The sequence below is a fragment of the Magnolia sinica genome, chromosome 2, assembly GCF_029962835.1.
Source record: "Magnolia sinica isolate HGM2019 chromosome 2, MsV1, whole genome shotgun sequence".
Lineage (NCBI taxonomy): Eukaryota > Viridiplantae > Streptophyta > Magnoliopsida > Magnoliales > Magnoliaceae > Magnolia > Magnolia sinica.
Genome location: NC_080574.1, coordinates 19,524,327 through 19,534,883, shown reverse-complemented (window position 1 = coordinate 19,534,883; position 10,557 = coordinate 19,524,327).

The window sequence follows — 10,557 nt, the reverse complement described above, 5'->3', positions numbered from 1 at the left end:
CTTATATCATGCAAATGGTTGTATGCAACTTCTCTCTCGTTATAAAATGCATTCTCGTCAGCATTCTTCTCATCTCATCATAATATGTGGTCAATGGCATTAACACCCTTGGATGACTAAAGGATACCTCGTTTCAACACTGAGGTTCCCTGGTGGGGGTGGCTAACAGTGAAGTGTGAACTGACAATGGGGTGTACTAACAAGCTACCCAAAAAATAAAAGTTAGTTATCAAGCATTTAGTCTAGTGAAAGGAAGACATGTGCAAGGGTGGGCCATATCCAATGAAGAGTGGATTCAAGTGCCCACATGCTCAATTAACTAATTTTCTAATATTTTTTTTATTTTTTTGTGTTTTCTCAACAAGTAACCTTGTGCATGTGTATAGGTTAAAGCATAACGGTATCATATTTCACAAAAGACTGAAATATTTTATCTTTTGTAATTTTTTGAATTACTTCTAAATAGTGATAAATTCAATCAATTCTAGTGTCCAAAGAATTATTTGAAAAAAAATCGAATGAAGGATTTTCTTTACATGTCAGTAGTATAGAGTATCATGTATACTTAAGTCTGAATACGATTGGATATTACCTTTATAATTAGAATGTTGGGCAAGTATCTATCTAATTCAGAAATGCTACATTGGATAGCTGCAAGGTAGTTATTACGTACCTAGCTACAAAGAACAAAGGACTTCAAATTTACATATAAAAGGTCTATTCATTTAAAGTCGGTTGGATACTCAGACGCAAATTATGTCTACTACGTTGATACAAAGAAGTCCACCTCAGGTTACATTTCCATGATGATTGGTGGGGCTGTCCTAAAAAAGAGTGAAATAGTTGACCACTGCCTCATCCACTATGAAAGCTGAGTTCATTACTTGTCATGAGGCATTTAATCAGGCATTATTGTTACAGTGTTACTTCTCAGGTTTGTGAGTAATGGAGCATATCGCAAAACCATTAAGAATTTTTTATGATAATTTAACTATGATTTCATTCTCTAATAACAATAAACATTTATCAAGGTCGATGCATATTAATATTAAGTATCTTATTATGAATGAAAGAATTCAGAATCGTCTAGTGTTTGTGGAGTTCATGGGTACTAAGTAGATGATTACGGATTCTCTCACTAAAAGACTTCCCATCATACCATTTTAGGAGCATGTAACATTCATAGGAGTCATTGATCCCACAAATGTATTCAGTTAGTGGGAATTGAGCATATTTTATTTTTATAAACATTAAAGATATCTCATTTGATAAAATTTTGATGATCTAATATAAAATTAATTTCTGCTTCTCTCTATATGTGCACAATTTGTTCTGAGTAAACAGAACTAAAGACGTGTTTCGTTAGAGACGTTTAAAAGCTCTTGGACCTCTTAAGGATAGGCACATATCATCACACTACATGTGTAATCCTTATATCATACTTCCTAGTTCCTGATCCATGTTGTTAAGACTGCTAGTATTTGCGACCGCGCTTAGCCTTACTTCGCTTAGATTAAATATTGTGATAGATACCATGATTCGATATTAGTGGTCTTAATGGACCAGGTTGTAATAGTGTTACCCGTATTATCCAACAATTATATTGGTTAACCATTTGAATGTTTCTTCATAATTAAAACATGTTTTCAAAATATTTTAAAAAAATTAATCATTCACATTGATCAATGTGGTCCAAGTAGGAAAATGTAAGAATTCTATAAGGTGGGCTTTATTGATCAACGGTCTGGATTGCCCTAAGGGTTGGATAGTGTGATCAGGAATACCAGTGGACCCCACTTAGTTGTGATTCATCTAAAATCATGTAAGGGGTGGTACACTGCAATTGTGTCACATACATGGTGTTCAAGTTGGACTAGGATTACTAAATTCGTGTAGAGCTTTAGGGAGAGGAGTTTCAATGGGTTCCAAACAATCCAACCCTCTAAACTATATAAATAGGGTTCGGTCCCCAAGTCTACATATGCTGAAGCTTTTCATCACATCACGGTGCTTCTCTAAAGATATAAGGTATAAAAGATTATGGCATCAAGCCTATAGCAATGGCAGACCAATCAGGTACACTATGTAATCAGTTTATTTGATCTCTATACTCGATGCATAGCATAGTCTTTTACAATTCCACATATAGTTTACATTCATTTCTTAAGTCCTACCTTGGATGAGGCAGGTACCCAGGAAGTTACATTGGTTAGGTCATTGTGGTCTCTGTTTTTTATTGACTTTTACAATTGCAATTAGGTGATTAGAAGAAAGTGTGATCAAGTTCAATGGGAAAGATTGCTCTAATATGATTATCGTTGTTGATGTTGTTAGTGTTGTTGTTTTCACATGGGTTACATGTTTACTAAATTTAGCATGGGCAACTTATAAACCACACAATCTCTATTCTCTCATGTATGAAAGTTGGTTGGCCTTATAAATTATTGCAAGATAATTATAATTTATACATACAAAAACCCAAATGACTTGAAAAACTTGGAAAAGTTTCTCAAAAACTTTAACCAGTTTTTCTAAATTCTTTACTAGGCCCTTATTAATAGATTGGTAGACATCTAAAAACGAGTTCATCTCATTTCGAGCTCAATTTTAAGCCGTTTGCCAAACAGCGCCAAATATCAAAAATTTATGAATAATATGTATAATGTGAGCTTGAGTTTTATACTCTCTTTTTCCTTTTTATTTATTTATTTATTTATTTTGAGCGCAAGTGATTCTTAGTTTTGCTGGAGTGGAGGGTAAGGGGCGTTTGGTGTCTCCACAAATAAGAGTTTATTAGTTTATTTCTTTTAAAAGAATGCTTTTACACTGTTAGTTAAAAGTCTAATTAAAGTGTTTATTTGTTTAGAAAGTAGTAAATAAATACTAATTTTATAAGTTGAAGAGGGGATACTTTTTTAAACGAATTTTAATAGGCTTAAGCCGGTAGATATGTTGAACTAATTTTTTGAACAAGTTTGTCCTTAAAGTTCTCAAGTAATTATATCTTACCCTCTTATCTTCTCTTTGGTAAGCCCACTTGATGAATGACTCATATTGAAGGTGGGCCCCACATGATAAATGGTCCACATCAAAGGTAGGCCCATATAATGCACGATCACATCAAAGGTGAGCCCCACCACATGATGGATGGCCTACATCATAGTGTGGCCTCACATGATGGACAATCTACATCAAGTAGGCCCTACATGATGGATGGTCCACATCAAAGGTGGGACCCATATGATGGATGGTGGACATTGAATATGAAAAACATGATGGAATGTTCACATTAAAGATGAGCCCACATAATGAATGACCCATATTAAAGGTTGGGCCCCACATGATGGACGGTCCACAACAAAGGTGGGGCCTTCATGATGGATGGTGGACATCAAAGGTGGGTCCCACATGATGGACTATCCACATCAAGTGGGCCCCACATGATAAATGGTCCACAACAAAGGTGGGATCCACATGATGGATGGTAGACATCAAAGGTAGGCCCCTCATGATAAACGACTCATATTGAACATGAGGCCCCACATCAAGGTGGGCCCCACATGATAGATGGCCTGCATTGAAGTATAGCTTGATGGAACATGCACATCAAGTGGGTCCCATTTGATGGGCGGTTCACATCAAAGGTGGGACCCACATGATAAATGATGGTCATTAAAGGTGGGCCCAAATGATGGCCGGTTAACATCAAAGATGGGCCCACATGATGAATGACCTTTATTGAAGGTGGGGCCCACACAATGAATGGTCCACATCAAGGTGGACCCACATAATGGACAAATTGGGCTTCACATGATAGATGGGCCACAACAAAGTGTGGCCCCTCATAATGGACAGTCCACATTAAGTGGACCCCACCTAATGGCTGGTCCACATCCAAGTTCTCGCATGATAGATGACACATATCCAAAGTGGGCCACATGATGGATGATTCACATAAAAGGTTCTTCCCACATGATGAATAATGGATTTCAAAAGTGGGCCTCATATGATGGACAATCCACTTCGAAGGTAGGGCCCACACTATGGACACATCAAACGAGGACTCCACGTGATAGATGGGTATTGGACATTGAGGGACCCCACGTAGAGAACAATTAGCATTGATGGTGGGGCCCACATGATGGATGACCTCCATAAAGGTAGGCCCTTAATGATGAATGGTCCACATCCAAGATAAGCCTTGTATGATGGATTGCCCACTTTAAAGGTTTGGCTCCCATGATGGACCGTCTACGTCAAAGGTAAGCTCCATATGATGTTGATCTACATCTAATGGACGAGATAATTGATGGTCCAAATAAGAGTTTAAAATTTTAAATTTAAAAAATAATAAAAAATTTAAATAAATAAATAAATAAATAAATAAAAACCCTTATTGAAATATGTGGATGAGTTTTCCTGAGTCTGGGTGAAATCTGGTCTAGTTGAGTCGCTCCCATTTGTCCATCTATGGGTTACATGGCCATGATTGAAAATCAGACGAAAGACAATCCTAACCATTAGAATCCATTATCATCTTGACCATCCACGTGAAGGCCCCTAACATACAAGTAGGGTTATTGGTTCCAACTGCCGGACATTTATGCACAGGACTCGCTATATGGACAGTCCAGATTCACCTCCCTCTCCAAAGAACAGTGTTCTAACTTCCTTATTTGCACGTCTAGGGTCCATTTTGTGGAGATCTAGACCGTCTATCTGAAGGAATCCATACTGGGTCCGTATTGTATAAACAAAGTCCCTCAATCATGCAACTCTAAACCCCTGGATTCGCAACCAACAAATGAACGGTTAGGGAGAAAATGCAACAACCGTCCTCATTAACCGCCAGAGATGGAATGGATGAGATCATCCAATCTGAAAATTTTTGGGGTCTTTATCCATACATGGCAGGCCCATCATTTCAACACTTTGGATCACTGAAACACCATCCCGGCTTCTAAGAAAAACATGAATCAGGAACTACTCACGTTCTGGTGAATCACGACCTTATGATTCCTCCCGTATAATTTAGGGCGCGTTTGGTTGTACTAATTATCGTGATATTTTGCACCAAATTTACGAGAAAGACTACCGTTAATAAAAAAAAAAAATTAAAAATAAAATCTAATTACATCATATCCTAATCAAATCTAAATATACACAAGCAAAATCAAATCTTTCCTATTAAAATTTCTAATAAAATTAGAATAATTAATTATAAAAATCTCATAATATTTGGTGCAACCAAACACACCCTTCTTTAAATTGGCTGAATCTTCCATTTTTCCCTAATTAATCAAGAAGAAATGTTCACATCCTTGTCAATGGAGACAGGTAGGCCCCACCACGAAGATTTATAGTTGTGCACAAAAAACCAGACTGACCCATTCAGCATATGAACTGAAATGTAATAAATGAATAAATAAATAAATAAGGAGACCACGGATGCACTGTATGGCTGGTAAAATAATAATAATAATACTAATAATAAAGGCATTTAAGAAATTAGGTAAAGTCATCATGATATTAGTAATGCAATGGGCCAGACTAGCCGAACCCTAGTCCACAAAAAAATGACTTGGTCAAATATGACCTTATTGTGGGCAGGAAAATCAAGTGGACAATAGTCATATCAATTCACTCATTATGTGATGAGAAACTACACTAATTCAAACTAACCCTCCTAATTAGCAGACTTTGACTTGGTCACTTTTTGTTTTTTCAATTACATCGGTAAATAGGGGTAAATATCTATTAATGAGTATTGAAGGGTGTTTGTTTGAGAGGAAAACACTAACTTAATTAGGCCTAAAAAGGGATCCAAATGCATGAAATCCAAGAGGGTTTCGGTACTGTCAAAATTTGTGGGTCTCACAGTGATGTGTGTGTGATCCATGTCATCCATCTGTTTCACATCTTGTTATAGTACATGAGCCCAAAAATGAGGCAGATTGGAACATCAAGTGACCACACCACAAGAAACAAGGGGTTAATAATGTCCACTGTTCAAAATTAAAACCTTCATGGGACCCACAAGGATGTGTATTTATCATCCAACTTATTCATAAGACATAGTGGCATGTATGAAGGGTATACACAAATATCAGCTTGATCCAAAGCTTTTGTGGCCCCTAAGAAGTTTTCATTGTTAGGCGTTCAATTCCAACTATTTTCTATAGTTTGGTCCGCTTGAGCTTTATATTTGCAACATTTTTGGATTTATGCCCTAAAGTGAGCTGGTGGAACGGATTGACGGCTTGAATAAGATATAAACATCGCAGTGGGTCCCACAATTTTGACATGTAAAAATTGTGGGAATTCAATTTTCTAGAGTTGAAAGCTTTGCAAACAAGTTTCCTATCAACGCCAATCTCTTGGACCACTGCTGTAATTACATGGGTAAATAATCATTATTTATTTACCATGAATTACACTGTAGATCAAAAATCAAAACACCCCTTAGTCATCGCTTTATTTTTAAGGCAGATATTCTTCTACTTTTCAAATCAAGATTTGATAAGAAAATTGAAAAGCAGCCACTAAGAAACTTTTACTAACTCAAACTAAACCATGCAATTTGTGGGCATGATTCAGAAATCTCAACTAAAAATAACTTGGTGATATTAGCAGATGTTTAGCATATGATCAAAATATAAACAATAAATAGTTTATAAATTCACTAAGCAAATGCTTATTAATCAGAAGTTAGGATCATTTAGATAAATTTCAGTTTTGGATGATGAGGTATTTTATATATATATATATATATATATATATATATACACACACACACACACACTGTGTGTGTGTGTGTGTGTGTGTGTGTGTGGGGCACAACTTAGGACAGTTTAATTGAGTTGATGCATGCAATTAGTATCACCAACCCCATCTACTAAACTATCAAATCCCTCTTTTTGGTAGTTACTTCTCCACCCACGTCTTCAGTCTTGTGAACCACTCTCTCTCCACAGAATAATGCATCTTTTTAACTACTAATCTTCCAAAGGCTTCTCTTTGTTACTAGTAACTAAGTGACAAATCTATTAATGCATGTCAAGATATTTGCAAAGGAGAGATACAATTGTATTTAGAATGATTGGAAAAGTAAAAAAGAAAACCAAATATAATTTGATCATTAAGGGCAAATCTAAAAATTTTGCGGACTAAGCCTATCATTATTTCCCAACCATGGGGGAATCCAATACATAAATTAGTTAGGGCATGTTTGGAACGTGAGATTAGGTCATATGGAGTTGCGTTTGGTCGCATATAAATCTGATACATTAATTAGTAAAAGAATAATAAAAATTTAAAAAAAAAAAAAAAAAAAAAAAAAAAACTCTTATGGAGAATTCTAGAGGACAACCAGTTGTAGATTTCTTTTGGTACGGTATGATCCATGATAGTTCACCACTACTTTAAAAAGGGTGGCAACTCTTCAACCATGCACATTGCTTAGTTGTAGATCAATATCAGCCACCAAATTGCTGACCTAATTGTGACTAGATAATAGCCTAAAACCCACATTGGGAACATGTATTTACCATATGATTTTTCCCCTATAATTGGACCAGTCTCTATGTAACTTTTAACCACTAATTCGATATCCATCAAGTTGATAATTAGGGTTGCTTCATAGTGTGATTTTAAAGATATAATCCATCCATAATGCACCTCACAAATTGGATGGCGTGGATGGCCGTATATGACTACCACAGGTGGGGTTTTATGGTAATGGTAGGATAGAGCATATTTAAGTAGTTTTTAAAAAATAGGTTTCTTTGGTGGTGGATAGGGCTGTGAATGGGGCCATCCTGCGCCAAGCCGATGTTTATTCAAGTAGGAACTAAAAGTAAAACCTAAGACGAGTGGCCTGCCCAACAATGTGACAAGCCAAAACAAACAGGTGCATCCTTACTCATGCCTAAGTGGTGGTAGACTCACAAGAGTTTCAACACGAGCTCATGCATTCAAGTACCCATTGTGGTGAAATCCCACTCAGTGCGTGTGTAAATAAATAAATTTAATTTAAAAAAAAAAAAAAACTGGTCTAAGCCCAGCTGGTGATTATTATAGACAGCCCGAGCTCTAACCTAACCGCCCACTTTTGTGTGATCTAGACTATTCATCAAAAGCACCGCGTGGCAAATTGCAAATAACAAAATGTTGGTAGTATGTACTCTTGAAATCCAATTGAATTCTTTTGTTGATTGGCATTAGATAATGAGTTGTGAGTATTGGAATTTGGTCATTAATGACCTTCCTCTTTATAATTTTCTTTCCTGTGATGGTACAGTTGTGCATGGAAACAATTTCTTCAGGTCGTAATTAACTCTCTATTGACTTCATGATGAAATAGTAGCAGAAAATTCAATCAGAGGTTGGTCATGGGAGAGTTGTTACCCACAGTTCTCAACTAAACTAAATTCCATAACAATTCTAACACATTAGATAACCACATTTAATTGAACTAATGACAAACGAGGATCGCTTAATCTCTACCACCAGCTCATCAGCCGCATCATTGTTTACGCATTCACCATATAAGAGTACAAATGTTCATTAGTATATATGGGTCCTTTTGGTAGATTTAATTGGATATTTATGTTGAATGATCATATCACGTCTCCTAACCAAGAGACCCATCATGCTTAGATTAGATAACTTAATCGTGCACGAACTTGGGTTTATCCTTTAGCTTCAAGATACTCTTATTGTGATGGCTATGGCACATTTAATTATATCATATTATGTGGTTGACATATAGGTGAGTCCTTGAACCGATAACCATCTTTCGGCTAACCTAGCCTCATCCATCCGTCGGGACCAACAAGGGGTACTCATCTTTTTCTTTTTCTTTTTCTTTTTTGATGAAATGATTATATAAAGAAGATTCTTTCATTTGATTTTTTATCCAATTGTTCATTCCTGGAACTAAATATAGAGAAACTCACATTAGCTACACAAGACCAGACACTTTTTTTGGTTCTCCGCAGACACTTGGTTAGATCTTAATTATCTTGGTTCCATCAACATCAACCCTGAGGCCTATACCTGTGGATGTTTTAAAATAATTTTCCAAAGGTTTTTAGACATTTAATTTTCTGTTTTAACCATTAATTTTGTTTTATTGTGGTTGATGAAAAATCATTAGTCATGATCTATTAGTGACTTACCTTTTAGTCTGTTATAGGATCATGACAAGAGTCAGTTGCCAAAATAATGGATGGATACAGTCCGTCCAAGTGCATGAATAAATGTAGTGTGTGCACTTTTAATGATATAAGGCATACCAAACTGCAAAAAATGGCAGACTAACACGCTTGTGGTGTCAACACCAAGAACTAACCGTCTATATAAGATCATTTTATCAAAAGAATGGCACTTTAAAGGTTCTTTTCTTACCCTTCGCTTGTGAAGCACTTTCAAAGGTTGACCTGAACCCTTGGTTCTAAATCTTAACCCTATGGTGAGAAGTAGATGGGCTTGGGCACTTGTTCTTCATTGAGAATAATTCATAAAGAGACTGCAATTTAAGGAAGACCAGCATCAACAATCTAATCCTACATGACTAGGATTTGAATAATTCCTTTCCACTTTTGTTTTGGAGATCTGATATTTACACATTCCGCAGATACTTCATCATTAAGGCAATGAATTTTGAAAATCACACTACCCTTCCACGTCTTTCTAAAACCCATCAAAAAATGCATGGATGGACAAGATTACCCAATGATTGCATTAAGAGTCACCACTATTTAAATAAACATTAAATAAATAAATCAGCTCATCTAAGTATACTACTACATGAATATGCCATCCCTTGTTCAGCATTGATTCCAAAAATTAGGTTGATCCAAAACTCAAGAAGACCACACCACAGGAACAACGTGAAATCATGTCTAAAACTTGTAAAATTCACGTAGTGTGAATTGTACTGAAGAAAGCACAGCAGATGAGTGGACTGGATTTCATATAAACACCACAGTGGGCCCCACACAAATAATAGTGAACACCAACTGTTCCCTTGCCAAAGTTTTCGATTCCCTCACCCTCACCACAGTTTTCTTTTTCAAGTTTCCTCTACAATCCCTACAGAAAAAGCTCATGTTACTGGCTACCCAGTTTCCTGTAAAAGTAACCACCTGCCCCTTCTCCTTGCCAGTCACTTCTGGTGTTCCCAGTCACGATAAGCATCCAACACATGAATGTTCAACGGCTGATACGGTATTGCCTGTGTAGGGCCCACTGTATTGAATATAGGCCATCTAACTCGTGCAGTAAAAGAGACTATAACAATGGGATGCCTAAAAAAATAAAGCTTATCTAAAGTGGGCCACACAATAGAAAACAAATAACAATACAACCAAAAATCTCTAAATTCACAAACAACTAATTGGATGGTTGGATGGGCCTTATTTTTGGGGGCAGCCATGACTTAGCATGCCATGGTGGGTCCACGCTTGCAGAATAAAAGCAAACTTTAATGATGCCCAGAGACAAAAATGTGCTCATATTGTGTTTCTTTTTCCCCTATTATAGAATATATCCGTC